The 17,857-nt window shown below is 32.4% G+C and overlaps 1 long non-coding RNA gene across 15 annotated transcripts in view; it reads right to left on the bottom strand.

Moving 5' to 3' along the window:
* LOC105154614 (uncharacterized) overlaps positions 1 to 17,857 on the bottom strand; it is a 146,836-nt gene that overhangs the window by 101,283 nt on the left and 27,696 nt on the right. The window contains exons 2-3 of one of the 15 annotated variants that reach the window (XR_015545298.1): positions 16,202 to 16,412; positions 15,270 to 16,106 (exon numbers count right to left, since the gene is read on the bottom strand). The exons of the other annotated variants lie outside the window; for them this stretch is intronic. This is a non-coding gene — a long non-coding RNA (uncharacterized LOC105154614). Of the gene's footprint in view, positions 1 to 15,269; positions 16,107 to 16,201; positions 16,413 to 17,857 lie in introns of those variants that run through there. 15 annotated transcript variants of the gene reach the window in all.

The raw sequence follows: 17,857 nt of genomic DNA on the forward strand, positions 1-17,857 counted from the left end.
GGCAAAACGGCGAAGGAAACAAAAGAAAAGTTGGATAAATATTATGTGGCTAATACTCCGTCAGATTACACCGTCAAATATTGGTTTCGAGAGTTTCGTGGTGGCCGCAACTCCACTACCGATGAAGTCCGCAGCGGCAGGCCCTCCGATGCGGTTACCGAGGAAAATGTCAAAAAAATACATGAAATGGTGTTGGCTGACCGGAAAGTGAAGGTGCGCGAGCTAGCAGATGCTACAAAGATTAGTACTGAGCGAACACGCCATATTTTGGGCGAGATTCTGCATAAGAAAAAAATTTTTTTCATTCCCAAGGAGGTTACTTTTCACCCCACCTAGTATATATATATATCTACATACAATTATGATATATATTATATATACATATGTCTAATTATATATACAGGATGTCTCACAATACCGAATTATATTTTAAGAACGTATTTTATTAAGAGATAATTTTATGATAAAAATCTTAATATAAAAATGTCACTATAATAGTTCATAAATTAATTGCAATTAAATTTTGCTAATCATAGAACTGACATTTCGCGCGCTCAGGCATGACGATATGACAAGTGGTGAATGTACCACGAAGGTCCCCCCAACATGCAATATTTTTCAGAAAATTGTTTTCTGAAAAAAACCTATTTGTACATTTTTAATTTTCAATTATACATACACATAATTAATGCATAATTAATATAATTAATATTGGAATGGTATATCATAAAATATATATATCAATTCAATAGCAAGATATTACGATATATATCAGCTGTCAAAATAAATTCGTAACTATGTTCATTCTCTCGTATGGTAAACATTTTTGTGGTAATATCGATAAATTATTTTTGATGTGACATAAAATTATAACAGACATAAAATTATTATAATTTTACAATATGGAGTACATAAATGAAGAATATTGTGACATGTTACTCATTTATGGCGTGACAGAAGTTCATATGAAATTAGACGGGTATATATGGAACGTTACTCTAATCATGAAGCAAACATATTTCTACATTTGATAAATCGAGTGAGAGCAAATGGTTTATTTAAACCAATAAGAAGAAATGTTGGTGCCAAAAGAGATTTCATTGCTCATGAGAGTTCATTGTACAATAGAAAGTCAAGAAGAAGTACTGTAAATTTTAGAAAAAGATCCTACAAGTACTCGTGCGATTGGTCGCACAATTGGAATATCCAAAAAATTCTATTGTATTTATAGAATTTTAAAAGCCAATAATGTGTGTGTGTGTGTGTGTGTGTGTGTGTGTGTGCGCGTGCCTTTCATTATACTAAAGTACAACATTTACTGCCACTAGTTTATGCACGTCGCATAGATTTTTGTATGTGGCTGTTAATTACAGAAGAATGACAACCTGGATTCCTGCATCAAATAATGTTTAGCGATGAGTGTCATTTTATACACGAAGGCATTTTTAATAGTCAATTATCATACTTGAGTCAATAAAAATCCGCTATATACACAACTATACTACGCTATAATATACACAACATTTACATATCAACATTTCTAGCATAGATTTAATATTAATCTATAGGCTATTAATCTATAGTGGATAATGTTTTAATAAGATATCTCTCTCTCTCTCTCTCTCTCTCTCTCTCTCTCTCTCTCTTTTTTCTCTCTTTCTTTCTTAATATTTTTGTACTATTTATTTGGTACCACAATTTGGTACTGTACACTTTTTGTCATCATATTCTTTTATATTAAATGAAAGAAATAATTATAAATAATTATATCTTTTTCTCCTACATCGGACCCGCTAGAGTAAACGGTGGAATTTACGAAAATTATTTACGTAATGATTTACCGATATTATTAGAAAATGTTCCGTTGGAAGTAGAAACATGTATTTCTAACATGATGGTGCACCCGCACATGCATCAAGAAATGTGAGACAATATTTGGATATAACTTTTCCGAATAAATGGATTGGTCGGGGCTACAAAATTATGTGAAAATTACAAAAATGGCCAGGAAGATCGCCCGATTTAACCCCATTAGATTTCTTTCTTTGGGAACATATTAAAAATTATATACAAAATTATATACAATAACCTATACAAAATCGTAGGCAATTAAATGATAAAATTATAGAAGCTTTAGCGTCTATAACACCAGAAATGATACACAATATTGGACAAAATTTGCTTCGGCGAGTAAGATCATGTATTGCGATGGATGGTGCGCAATTCGAACACTTGTTATAATTACACTTTTCAAATTATAGGATTACAATAGTTAATCTTTTTCCTCTGTATAAATAATTTCTCTTTTAAAATAATTAAATATTATTAACTATTTAACTGTATTAAACTTATATCAAATTACTTATATCAAATTACGATATACATATTTCATAATAATTATTGTAGTAGAAATTTTTCCTTTTAATAAAATTTAAAATACAATAATTGGTATAGATTATATCAAAATACATGGATATTGGTGTCTATAATAATATTTTTATGTGAATTTAAAAAATACAATTTTAAGTTCTACAAACTACGCGCCGATAATTACTGTTTTTTGGCTTTCTTGCTTGTGCACCAGGACTTGAAACGCGAAACACAATCTTGAACTAAAATTGGAATGTCAAAAATTAAATTAATAAACAATGTATTAATACATTTAATTAATTTCACGTCATAATAATTTTGTGTCTGTTATAATTTTATGTCACATCAAAAATAGTTTATCGATATTATAACAAAAATGTTTACCATACGAGAATGAACATAGTTACGAATTTATTTTGACAGCTGATCCATATAGTAATATCTTGCTCTTGAATTAATATTTTACTATTCCGATATTAATTATGCATATTAATTATGCACGTGTGTGTATAATTAAAAATTAAAAATGTACAAATATTAGGTGTTGGAATTAATTCGTAGCGTTTTACAAGTGATGGGAAGTACTTTCATTAATGTATTTTTTAATGCTCATGTGAAATAAATAACATTCTTTCATTAAAAAACGCTACGAATTAATTCCAATACCTAATAGATTTCAAACAATTTTCTGAAAAATATTACATGTTAAAGGAGCCCTCGTGCATTCACCATTTGTCATATCGTCATGCCTGAGCACGCGAAATGTCAGTTCTGTGATTAGCGAAATTTAATTGCGATTAATTTATGAACTATTATAGCCTCGGCATTTTTATATTAAGATTTTTATCATAAAATTATCTCAAAAATACGTCCTTAAAATATAATTTGGTAGTTGTGAGGCATCCTGTATACATATATGTATATTATGTATATATATATATATATATATATATAATATATATATATAAAGATATTAACATGTATGTGTGTATATATATATATATATATATATATATATATATATATATATATAAGGTGTAGTAACAAGATATCCATTATTTTTGCATGAAATTGAAGGCTTTATTTAGTATAGTTAGAATGATCCGATTTAGGTCAAATATGCACCGTTTTGTTCGATAACTTGTTGCCATTTTGAAGGTAATTCCATTATGCCTCTCTCATAGAAACCCTCGTCCGTATTGGCAAAAAACTGGGACAGTCGATTTTCACAAGCTTCTCTTGAGGCGAATCTTTCACCAGCAAAATCATTCGTCATAGACAGGAACAGGTGATAATCACTTGGAGCCAGGTCCGGACTATAAGGTGGATGCATAAGAACCTCCCAACCAAGCTCCCGGAGCTTCTGGCGAGTCACTATCGATGTGTGTGGCCTTGCTTGTTGTTGTCCTGATGGAATACTGGAATATTTCCTCTCCTATTGGCCAACGCTGGCCACTTCTGGGCGATTGCTTCCTTCAGACGGTCCAATTGTTGACAGTACAGGTCCGAATTAAGAGTTTGGCCGCAAGGAAGCAGCTCATAGTAGATGATTCCCTGCCAATCCCACCAAATACACAGCAAAACCTTTCTGATCGTCAATCCTGGCTTGGCCACCGTTTGCGCCGGCTCACCGCGATTCGACCACGACCGTTTTCGCTTGACATTGTCATAAGTGACCCACTTTTCATCACCAGTCACTATCTGCTTCAGAAATGGATTGATTTTGTTGCGATTCAGCAGCGATTCGCAGATGGAAATTCGGTCCATGAAGTTTTTTTGCGTTAACTCGTGTGGCACCCATACATCGAGCTTCTTTTTATATCCAGCTTTATTCAAGTGGTTCCAAACGATTTTTTGTGCAATGTTTAGCTCCTGGGCAATCGAAACAGTGCTTACATAACGGTCGGACTCGACGATTTCCATTATTTTATCGATATTTTCGACAATTGGCCTTCCAGAGCGTGATGATATTTGACATCAAAATTACCGGAATGGAATCGATGAAACCAAAATTGCGCGTGATTGGCTGTTACAGTATCAGGACCATAAACACTATCCACATTTTCAGCCGCCTGGCTTGCGTTTTCGCCTTTATCGAAGAAAAACTGTAAAATATGGCGTATTTTCTCTTTGCTGGTATCCATCTTTGACGCGCGCTCAATAGTGCACAAAAGGAGTGTGATCATTGGGCAATTAGACAGAATACTGCTTTTATCCCATCCTAAATTCCATAAAAAAAATATTTCAAACTAAGTTCACACTTTGTTAATTAATGATTATTCTCTGGAATTCATTTTTTCAACAATCAAAAATAGAATGAAAACTTTAGAAAATAGAATTGATTTAGACAATAGTAATTGCAATAATAAGGAAAACGATTCTAAATCTAATTTAATAAAAAAGTTTTTTGTAATATCATATTTAAGTAAAATTTCGGAAAAATTTAATAAATTATCACAGTCATGGCTTTAATATTGCATACAAACCTATTAATAAATTTAATAGATTTATAAAAACAGGAAAAGATCGCCTATGTAAAGAGGACCATTGTGGTTTATAAGATTAATTATTTGGATTGTGAATCTTATGTCGGCCAAACAAAAAAAAAATTAAAAATACGAATAAAAGAATTTAAGGTTGACATAAGAAAATCCATTGTTAATATGTCAGTAGTCTTACCAAGTTAATGAGAAGCATGAATTAGATTGGGATAATGTTAGAATTTTAGACATAGAACAATCGTTATTTAAAAGAAGAATTTCTGAGATGATATATATAAAAAGCCAAATAAGTAGTATAAATAAGTAAAGTGACAAGTGAGGGATTGCCTGATGTTTATTTGCCTTTTCTAAAAAGGAAGATCTCTCTCACACTTAAGAATAATTCTAAAAATTTCTAGCATAATCTAAAACTTTTGACGCACATATAAATAGCGGACACACATTTATGTATGGACAAATAATAATATACAATGTCACGACAAGTTTTCATTTGCGTAAAGAAATTGCTTAAGACAATGCAAAGACTCATCAATTTGTCTGTAAAACAAGTAACGAATTACAAATCCTTATTAAATTAACAAGAAGATATTAACGATATTATATTTATTTTAAATTAGAATCTGACAATTCTTGTTCTACATAATGTGCAATATGTCAATTAGCTTAGCAACTACAGTTTATGACATATTCGTACAAGAGGAAAGAAAGCGTTGATTATAATTATACTTAGGACCGTTGAAATTGAATGTGAAATTTATGTAAATTCTACTGAAATTTATAAATTTACTGAAGATGGCCAGATTGTGACCGAAATGTCTAAATCATTTATAAACTTTAATTTATTATTGCATTAATATCACAAAAAATAACTTGTGTTGTGATTGTATGCTCTTCTTTTTGTTAAACATATTTTTTACTATCAATAAAAATTGTTTAAGTTTCACGGAATATCCTTCCTCCTATTGCTCCTTGTCTAGGTTTTGCAGCGTTTCGTAGAAATGATCTAGTTCATTTAAAATAAAGAATTCAAAAAGGGTTTTAAAATATATTAAAAATTATAGTCCCTATCGAATGCGATTTAAAATTTTTTATTTATACTTTTTTCAAAAAAAAAAAAATTTTAATTTTTGCCGAAAATCGATTTTTATATTTATAAATCCGTCATTTTGTTAAAAATAAAAAATTTAAAAATCGCATCCGATAGAAACTGCAATTTTTAATATATTTTAAAACTATTTTTGAATTTTTTGTTTGAAATGAACCGGATCAGAAGTATTTCTGGTACCGCGAAACACTGCAGGGTCTAGACAAGGGGCAGTACGAGAGGAAATATTACGTGAAACTTAAAATAAAAAATTTTTATTAACAGTAAAAAATATGTATCTTCATTTTAAAAAAAATGTGATTCTCATAGCTTGTATATTTTTTCTAGAAAAAAATCATGAAGAAGCATACTTTTTGATTAATAAAGGAGTGTAAAGCCAATGAGAGCCGACACAAGTTGTACGTATGTAATCAAAAATAATATATACGTTAATCACTAATTACGACGTTTAATACTTTTGAAGTCGAAAAGATCATAACACTTGAGTGTCCTCTTAACACTTGAGTGGCTATCCGATTAGGTAATAAGACATATAGCGTTTTCGGCCCGACCGAGTTTGTATTAAACTGGATTGAAGCAATTATGTTTCATGCTCTCCTATTGAGAGCAACGTGTAACGTCAACCAATAGCGAAACATTTTCTAACCCAGTTGGTGCAATCTCAGTCGGGCCGAAAACGCTAATAGAGAATATTATGCATGCTTCGACGTGATTTGCCATTATACAGTTCTATACGCATATCCTTGTTACATATTCTTTTTGTTATATATTTTTAATAATATTTTTCGATTGATAACGATCTCCGGTTACGATAGCGTTTTAATGATACTTATCTGAGACGATCGCTAACCGATAAGTACATTAAACTTTCGATTTGCGCCTTCGATCTATACTCATCGGTCTAATGTATTAATGACCTTGTTGCCCTACCCGTCTTTGCTCGAAATGCTGTTTTTGATGTTATTTCAGAATAGCTAAGAGTTCCGATTTCGCTAAAGAATGATGAAATGATAATATCTAATAAACGCCTTTGATCGCTTGTTTATTCATTTACATTTACATGTCTGTTTTACGCAACATAACGGCGTCTTTTATTACAATTTTATTATATTGATTTCTTGTCAAATTTTCAATAAAATCCCACGTCATGTAACAATAAAACTAATGAAAAGACATATAAGAATTAGTTATGAAAATCATAAAAAGAGATAAATCAAAATATAAAAATATAAGATACATTGTAATTTGAGCAATATTATTAGGTGTTGGAATTAATTCGTAGCGTTTTTTAATGAAAGAATGTTATTTATTTCACATGAGCATTAAAAAATACATTAATGAAAGTACTTCCCATCACTTGTAAAACGCTACGAATTAATTCCAACACCTAATACATGTTTCAGCTACGATATTAAGCCACCTTCAGATATATAATTAAAGTAGAGATGTTGTAAAATTACAATAAAATACAGAATGATGGAAGAAATTTAAAAAATTATATGTGGATGATACATTAGATAAGGCTTCATGAGTATCTTATAGAGAAACAGAAATTGCTAGCAAACGACTGGACGATCGTTTGCTAGCAATAATCTACTACTAACAACAAACGTTACTAACAATCGATCTTCCAATCGTTTGCTATCAGTTTTTGTAATAACTCTATAATACACTCATTATGCATCATATAATGTATTATCTATACATATAATTTTTTAAATTTCTTCTATCAATTGCGTTTGTAATTCTACACATCTTTATGTTTATTTATATATCTGAACATGGCTCAATATCGTAGCCGAAACATGTAATATTGTTCAAATTTAATTACAATGTACTTTATATTTCTTTATTTTGATTTATCTCTTTTTATGATTTTCATAACTGACTCTTATGTGCTCTTTCTATTATATATTGTTATATTGATATTTGACAAAAAGTCCTTGGTTTCGATTAATTTAATTTAATCTGTCGTCATGCTTTTATATTCACTGTCCACATTTGTTCACATTCGTTATTGATGAACAGTGAGAAATAGATTTAAAAAAATGAGCAAATGTTTACTCAGCGAATGTTTTTGCATTTGTGATAAAGTTTGCCATCTCTTCAGTACGTTTGAATCTTGGAACAAGTCTTTATAAAGACGTATACGCACGCGAGATTGACACATGCACGCAAGATCCATAAATATTAATCCAATCACGTACGGAATTTTAATAATTCGATATTACAGTATGTGAGCGTCCGGTCTTGAATGGGAACTATACGTTTTTTGAAAGCCGACTCTACGTATATTATATTCTCGTATACGAAACTAATGTTCAGATATTTTATTATTTTCAGATATTTTATTATTTTTCATGAAATAAAATTTGGGAATTTATTCTTTTACATTGTGCATTTATCAGTTAGAATTCCGAAATAAGATATCGTTACTGCGTTTCCTTTTTACAATGGACAATCCCTCTCTTTCTTTTTCTTTTCTCTCTTTTTAAATTTATGAGAATAATGGATGTAGAAGAATATAAGCTGAGTAATAATCGAACAGCAATATATTTACGTAACCATATTGATCGTTCCTGGCAAATAGCGCCCACGCGTCGTAAACGATGCTTGAAGACATCATGTAAAATACAATGTATATGTTGATTTACGAAATGTACATGTGATCTCGATACAATCGTCGAAGGGTCGTTGGCTTTTTGACAAATAAAGTCATTTATCACAGATAAAATCCCTCGAAAATCGCATTACAACATGCAGGTGCAGAGATAGATACATTATAAATGCATAAAACAATGCGACGCATGTTGTCAACCGTTTAGGTAACAATAAGCAACAACTTTGACGTCCCGAGACGTCTATTCTTTCTTTTTTATTATTCGACATTCGATAAATACATTTATTCGCTTCTAATGTCATAGGTCAATCTGCGTTTCCCGCAACTTCAATGGGAATGATAATCAATGGACCGTTTGTCCGTGAATTGGAAAGAGAGTTCTCGGTATGTCTTGCCAATCTGTATTACACGCGAATGATGCACGAAAAAACTAATACCGACATACATTGCGAGAAATAAAAGTTCACATTATGTTGCACAGAAGTGACGTCATAATTCCATGTGAGTGGAACAAGAGAATGGAAATTTTTAACGAGACAAATTATTTTTCGAGAAAAAAATCAATTTTTTTAATTGTCTTTTTAATATTTATATAGTCTAACAATATGTAAAGAGAAATTTCCAAATTCAGAAATTTCTCTTTACATATTATACAAGTATAAAATTGCTTACAACTTATTGCTTATTGCTTAGAATTGTTACAACTTCAAATTTTGATCTAGGACTTTGGGAACATATTTTTTAGATATATTTCTAATAATTTATGCAAAAAAAATCGATTTTTTTTTACTCGTTATGTCAGAATCGCCTCTTAAGAAGACAGTTCAAGAAATTGTAGAAAATGATATTAAGTTATTCACATAAATTTTTATTAAAAAATATTAAAATATGGCCAAATTATTGCATAAATTTTGATGAAATAATATATTGAAAAAGACGCGTCCTATTATGCGTCCTATTTGCACACATTACTTACTGTACATGTACTTATATTTGAAGTTACTACAAATAATATAAGCACATGTACAGTAAGTAATGCATGCAAATAGGATACGTAAGCGCGTCTTTTTCAATATATTACTTCATCAAAATTTACGCAATAATATAGCCACATTTTAATATTTTTTAATAAAAATATATTTGAATATTTAATATCATTCTCTACAATTTCTTGAAACCGTCTTCTTAAGGGGCAATCCTGATATAACGGGTAAAAAAATCGATTTTTTTGCATGAATTGTTAGAAACATCTGAAAAATATGTTCTCAAAGTCCTAAGTCTAGATCGAAATTCGAAGTTGTAACAATTGTGTAAGCAATTTTATACTTGCGCGTCACCCAGGTATATACGGATCGATAGAAAAAAGTCCGCAAGGACAGAGTGCGACATCAAGAAAATTATGTAATGCAAGTACTGAAGATATTGTATTTACGTCGAAGAAACAGAAGGATTATTATATGGGCCTGGAATACCAGATTAGCTGTAAATAAAACAGATACTTTTTCATACTGAAATCTTTAAACGCGTTTTTTTCAAAACCATGTTTTTCGAATTGGCGTGCAGCGTAACTCAAAAAATAGTCGACCAATTGATTTCTTCTTGTGCATACACATAAATAACTAAATTCCCCTTTAGATCAACCTTTTAATTTGATGATATTAATAAAATAATAATTATTTATCACACAATTAATGTAAGAATTTTTTGTGAAAATTGTAACTTTTTTTCTAAGACCCATCATTTTGTAAATTTAGCATTTTTTGCTTCGCAAATAGATTGATCTAGAGCGGAATATTATCATAAAACTAGAATGCATTTGAATTTCTATGTCAGATAAGTACAACAGGCATTGCATATCCTGCATGCCGACTGCACTGTCTGACGCAACCTCTGAGATCTTTATATTTACAAACATATATTAGGTGCGCAACTAAGTTCTCGCTGTTATTTTGATGCATTTTCATCAAAATAACAGCGAGAACTTAGTTGCGCACCTAATACATTATTTCACAATGAAAAAATAATTTTTTATATTTACAAATATACTTTAAAAACATTTTAAAGTTTCATTGAATCATCTCTTTTAAAAATTCCAAAATTGTGTTATTTTCAATGTTACATCAGGATCCCCCATTAAATTTCCGTTTTAATTTTTTATAAACTAAAAAAGAAACTAATTTTATAACAATTAAAAATGTCCTTTTCTTTTTTAAAATGACTTAAAAATACAATTATTCCAGTTTTGAATAAGAAATCTGATTTGAAAAATTATATTGTAACTATAAATATTTATAAAAAAACACTATTTATATAAAAATTTTTTTATTCTTTAGATTCGATTATACAGGGTCTGGTCGAATAACATATAAAAATGAGCACGACGTGATTCCTTACAAAAAAATACAGAATACAATTTTTCAATTTTTTGTTTACAATTTGTTTTGAAAATCGAGTTTGAAAATTCGCCGCGTCCATACGTTGTTACGACTATGGTTCATCGACCGACGTATAACATGTGTAATGTTTATACATAACGTTCTACGACCTACAATGTTGAACATTCATATCAGTTTTCATTCAAATATCACGACGATGAGTTATACGTCGCTCGATGAATCATACACAATGGATTCAAACTCGATTTCCTCAAAAATTAAGAAGAAAATTTTATTTTATATATATTTTATATATTTTTAATAAGGAATCACGTCCTGCCCGCTTTTATGTTCTTTGGCCGAATCCTGTATAATGTACGAATCATGCAAAATGGAGGCATATATGAGTTGTAGTCACAAATACAATAATACAGTTATGACATAATTTTTGCACAAAAAATAAAAATAAATTTTTTTATATTAAACATAACTGTTATATATATATATGTATATAATTAAATATATATTGTATTATATAATTAAATACATATATATATTGTGTAAAATATAACTGGGGTGCCATAAATATCCCCTCCTCTATTATACAGGGTGGCATGAATATACGACTCCATTCGTCCGGAGCAGGTAGAGCGGAATAAACTGAGTAGAAAAGTTCTCTACTATTTTGCAATGCTCGCAATAATTAACGAGATATTAACGTTTAAAGATAGCCGAATACGCGCGTCCGCCCGACCTACTATTGTCGAATGTACGGCCCATCGAGCGCACGGTGCGCGGATTGCGGGAATGGCCTAGCACGGCGCGCCGCGCCGTGCGCTCGGTGGGCTGTACCTTCGAGGGTAACAGTAGATCGGGCGGACACGCGTATTTGGCTATCTTTAAACGTTAATATCTTGTTAATTATTGCGAGCATTGCAAAATTGTAGAGGACTTTTCTACTCAGTTTAGTCCACTCTACCTGCTCGAGACGAGTGGGGCCGTATATTCATCCCACCCTGTATAATAGAGAAGGGAGCATTTATGACACCCCAGTTACATTTTACACAATAACCTGGTTCAATATTTAAGTTTAAAACTTGATAACATTTGTTAAAATGTTATTGAATCGATTCTAGACTCAAAGTTACGAAATATTTATTACTTAGAACACTATTAATAAAAATGTGGCGACATTGCATAATGACTCGAAGAAAAACATGAGTGGTAATGTGGCCTTCCATAAAAAAATAGCCTTAAAAATTAGTTTTGTTTAGAAAACAATATTTGGTCACAAAATTAACAAAAAAAAATAAAACATTTTAGAATGTATGTAAATAACTGTATGTACATTAACATAATTTCTGTATATAAGCTCAGTACTAAAAATCTCAGTACTACAAATATAGTATACATAATATAAACTATATATATTAACAGTAAAGCTACAATCGATTATCAAATAATTATTTTGATATGAAAACCTCAAAAAAGAGGCGAATAATCAATACGCATAGAGGGCCACATTAATAAAATGCCATGCTAGTGTTTAAATTTGCATAACTCAAAGTATCAATCAAATAAAATGTTAAATAATAAACAATACACTCAATATACGTATATTCGTGTGATAATACACTCAAGTTTAAGAAAAATGAGGAAGGTGTAATTAAATGTTAAAATGTATCTATAGAAACATTTCGAAACACTTAAAAATAAAAATGCGTTATAATAAGTGGCTATTGAGTATTGGCATATTAGTGTTATACGGCGAGCTACTGAACAAATAATTCCATAAATAATCATTAGAATTCGCTATATAATAGCGGAGATATTAAGGGGAGTCACAACGTCTACACTGGCCATAATACTAGCCATTTTCTCGCCTATTCAAATAAATTATTTAAGTAATTTCATCTTTAAATAAATTTTTGAATACTATCATTACTTTGACCTGAAAAAGTAAACTGCTTCATGTGGAAGTCGTGCGCTCCTAAAACAGAAAGGAGGTTGAAACTCGCTTTGCGTGGAAAATCGGATGACCCTTGGCAGGGGAAAAGTGGGGTAAAACTCACTTCGCATGGCCAGTCGTAAAATATATTTTAATGCAGACAATTTTTGTTCTATGTATAGTAAAGGAACATCATTTTTCAAACTTTCCTTCTTAATAATTTTTAACGAGTAACGAGTGATGGCTAAAACCTATTGGAGGATTCAGAATCATGACCTTGACAACATATGTCAAGGTCAAGGTCATTGGAATTGATTCCCCTATTCTAAATAATTACCAAGGTTGGTTTATGGAAACTGTTAACTTATATCGAAACTGATGAAGTTTAATACAATGCATATCATGTTTTCATTTATATAATGATTATATGAAAGTATTAACATTACTATGTTGAACTTTATACCAATTCCGGCGAAAGTTGACAGAATCCATAAATTGGACTTAATTTATCTGCTTAAAAATATGTGTAAAGCCGACATATCATTTAAAAACTCATTAATTATTGAAAATTCTGAGTGTATTTTTCAATAATTCTGTAGTTTTAGGTAGATTAATACAGTTTTAGCCAGTAAAGCTGAAAAAAATCAAAGTAAGACGCCAGATTCTCATTTTGTCTTAAAAAATGTTTAAACTACAGTTTCTTGTAGGAATTCCAAGATATATTACATAGTTCTAGGTAAATTCTAGAAAGAGTTCTGGCTCTGGATAAAAACAAATGTTAATTTAATTTTTAAAAAATTTTTTAAAGTCGCATTTACGGGAACAAAAATGAGACGCTGATTGATTATCAACAATTCTTTAGTAATTTTTGTGTAGTTCTAAATGTATCCTAACGCTTTCAAAAGAGTAATTTGATCGTATATATTTGGATATTTTTTAAAATAATTTTGTTCATCTGAAAGACTCTTTATGAACATATGTCGACAATTCTGTTATTATAGTTCTGCGATATATAGTTCGCGTATAGTTCTGAATGTATTTAAATGCTATGCGAAAAGTTTTTATATATAAACATTTTTTCTAAGCAAAAAATTTTACATAAAGCACGTGCTGTATCTACAACACGTATCTATTTATAAAAAAAAGTGGAACTGTAAGGGCTGTAATCAACAGTAAATTTCTTTATAAAAGATGCTACTACAGTAACTTAAATGGTCTCTTGAAATAAGAGAATATGCTAAGAGATACAAGGCTATGAGATGGGCACGCTATTAAAAGAAAAAGTCCAGAAGACTACTATAAGATAAAGCATATACAAATCAAGTGGAATCTTCTGGAGATTTAAAGTTATTTCGGAGTATATCTTCGATGTCTCTGAAAAATATATTTTTTTTCCTTTTAGAATGTGATGTTAATTAATGTTTTAATAACAGATTAAACCATAATGAGTAGAATAAGTAGAAGCAAAGCGGGTTCTAATTCACCATGTATTAGTTCGTATACGTATACGGTGCATGCATGCGTGCGTGCGTGCGTGCGTGCGTGCGTGCGTGCGTGCGTGCGTGCGTGCGTGCGTGCGTGCGTGCGTGCGTGCGTGCGTGCGTGCGTGCGTGCGTGCGTGCGTGCGTGCGTGCGTGCGTGCGTGCGTGCGTGCGTGCGTGCGTGCGTGCGTGCGTGCGTGCGTGCGTGCGTGCGTGCGTGCGTGCGTGCGTGCGTGCGTGCGTGCGTGCGTGCGTGCGTGCGTGCGTGCGTGCGTGCGTGCGTGCGTGCGTGCGTGCGTGCGTGCGTGCGTGCGTGCGTGCGTGCGTGCGTGCGTGCGTGCGTGCGTGCGTGCGTGCGTGCGTGCGTGCGTGCGTGCGTGCGTGCGTGCGTGCGTGCGTGCGTGCGTGCGTGCGTGCGTGCGTGCGTGCGTGCGTGCGTGCGTGCGTGCGTGCGTGCGTGCGTGCGTGCGTGCGTGCGTGCGTGCGTGCGTGCGTGCGTGCGTGCGTGCGTGCGTGCGTGCGTGCGTGCGTGCGTGCGTGCGTGCGTGCGTGCGTGCGTGCGTGCGTGCGTGCGTGCGTGCGTGCGTGCGTGCGTGCGTGCGTGCGTGCGTGCGTGCGTGCGTGCGTGCATGTGTGTGTGAGGAGGGGTCAGGGAGAGAGAAATGCATCACAGACGCTGGGTCCGAGAGAGGAGAAACCGCGTCGGAGTCCATGGTAAAGGAGAAGGGTTCGTTCCTTCTCTCTCTCAACCGTTGCGTTCTAACCTATTATCCTCTCTCTCTCCTATCCATTGTCTTCTCTGTCCCGCCGTTCCAGTCCTATACTTATTATTTGCGTTCTCTTTTCCTCCCTTTGCGTTCTCTCCCACGTTGTTTTTTCTTCTTTTGCACGATTTTATTAAATAGATATGATAAATATTTTATGAATTTTTAATGATACTTAGTAACTAATTATGACAATACTTTTTTTTTAATCAATGTAATACAAATGGTCAAACGCGCTTTTTTATTGACTAATTCAATACTACTATGAAGATATGAAGAAGAAGTGGCGAAGATACTAGGGATAAGATAATTTTAGAAGAAGAGAATATACTTTTTAACATACATTTATTTATCATGTAATACAGTATGTACAATATAACTAATAGTCTAAACCATAGACTATTAGTTCATTCTATAATAGAATTTTTATCATAAATTTTGTACAAAGTGTTTACAGCATCGCTTTTATTAGTAATACAATTTTGTATTAAAAATGACACAAAATATTCGAATTTCTTACTAACACCGTGCATATATTGAGTTCATAGAATACATTGCTTCAACACATTGCTCAAGCTCAAATAAGAAAAGCACAGTTGTTGGTTTTATGTACAAACATGTGTGTTAATGTTAACTTCACGTTATTCATATCATATATTTTAACAAGTTCCACATTTAGATCTTGAATCGATAATGATGATGGGACTGTTATAATCGCTCGATATTTGCATGCCTCTCTCGATGAACGTCTTCCACGTAGCATGAGATATGAACGTGCGGTTGCTTCGATTATCAGTCACATTTGCACATGAGATATAGATCCCACAATGATCCCAATGTCCAGGAACGTGTATGCTATCGATGTCAATGCATATTTCCTCATCAAGATACGAGACATGTAGCGAGGTTTCGAAGATGTACTAGACGATGTTTGAGAATGCGCTGTTAAAAAAAAGAAAACATGTAAATAGATCTTACAAAAATACATAACGTATAATACGTATAAGTAAATATTTTATAAAATTAAATAAACTTACTATCTCTTGCATGCCTCATCCTGAATTGGAACGTAATAGTTCATGGCTTGAGATATTTTATTTTCTCGGAGAACTTATAATTGGCAATAGCTGTCTGAACACTTTTGAAGCTCTTTGAACGACTGAGGCGATAAAGTCCTGCCGGCTAAATGGAACGTCTATAGGACGTCCTCCTAGATAGTCCAAGGATATCCTCAGGACGTCTTGCGGACTATGAAATGAGCGCCTCATTATGTCCACTGGGCGTTCATTGTGGTATTACAGGGATTAATTTAGAATATATTTAGGACTATTTTAGGATTACTTTCAGGATTACAGGACTATTTCAGGATGTATTAAAAGTAAAATAAAATGACCACATCCACTTACAGAAACTGGTGTCTAGAAAATATTTTCCACTGTTCAAGCGTTATGAAGAGGTGATCAATTGTAAACGTGGTCAAACTACTGTAAGAAATAAGCGACAACACGAAAAAAATATCAGAGCGCTCCGAGTCTCGAACCGAGGCCTAGTCTCTCCTCCGAGTTGATAGACTTCCGTCCTACCATTGAGCCACACAGCCCTAACACTGATAGCTTCTCTGTTGTGCCTATTTCCTCTAAATTTCTTACACTACACTCTTAATTTTTAGATGATAAAACTAACTTAATTTAAGTATATATAAATGTATTTAATATATGTTTTGCTGTTAGCATGTGATCAAGTATCAAAGAAAAGGACACGTACATTTCATTGAAATATTTAAAACTGATTCTTATAATTAATGTAAATATTAAGTTGTTTATAATTTTGTAATATACGTATATACTTATTAGATTCTATACAAAACATATACACACCCACACCCACACGCATGCGCGCGCGCGCGCGCGCACACACACACATACACACACACACATATTATTTTGTAACATATGTTTAATTTATAGCAACAATAGATTTTCAACAATATGTGCGAAAATTGGATATTGCATTCTAAACTTTCAACAATCTATGTGTAGATTTCAAAAATGATGAATGCTATATTAAGTATATAATAAGCGAAACGATTAGACAGAAAAAAAAGGAAATTGAATAGTATTATATATGGAATTTTTCCCATTAGAAACAATAATATGCAATACAAATTAAATATAAGGAATTAAAACGTAATTATTAATGGACAAAAAGATTAATCGTAATTAAAGCATTACGAATATTTAAAAAATCATTACATTTAGAAATAAATCAAATATTTGTATGTACAAATTATTTCTAAATATCCGCAATCGGAACACACAATAATTCCTATACAGCACATTTTATCTGAAGGATGTTCAAACGACCTTCTGAGGATGTCGAAGGAAAGGATGTTCTTAAGCTACTCCAAGGATGTCCTGAGAATATCTTGAAAATAATGTTCTAAGGATGATCTCAGGACATTCAATGAAGATATGAATGTCCTTAAAATGATCAAGATATCTGGGACGTATTCAGCATGATCCTAAGTGCATGACGTCTTGTGCTGTTAAGGATATATCTATTTAATAAAATCGTACGCAAAAAAAGAAAAGACAACATGGGAGAGAGCGCAACGGGAAGAAAAGAAAGCGTAAATAATAAGTATAGAACAGCAACGGGCGGGACAGAGAAGACAATGGGTACGAGAGAGAGAG

The sequence above is a fragment of the Acromyrmex echinatior genome, chromosome 6, assembly GCF_024713525.1.
Source record: "Acromyrmex echinatior isolate Ae372 chromosome 6, ASM2471352v2, whole genome shotgun sequence".
Classification (NCBI taxonomy): Eukaryota; Metazoa; Arthropoda; class Insecta; order Hymenoptera; family Formicidae; genus Acromyrmex; species Acromyrmex echinatior.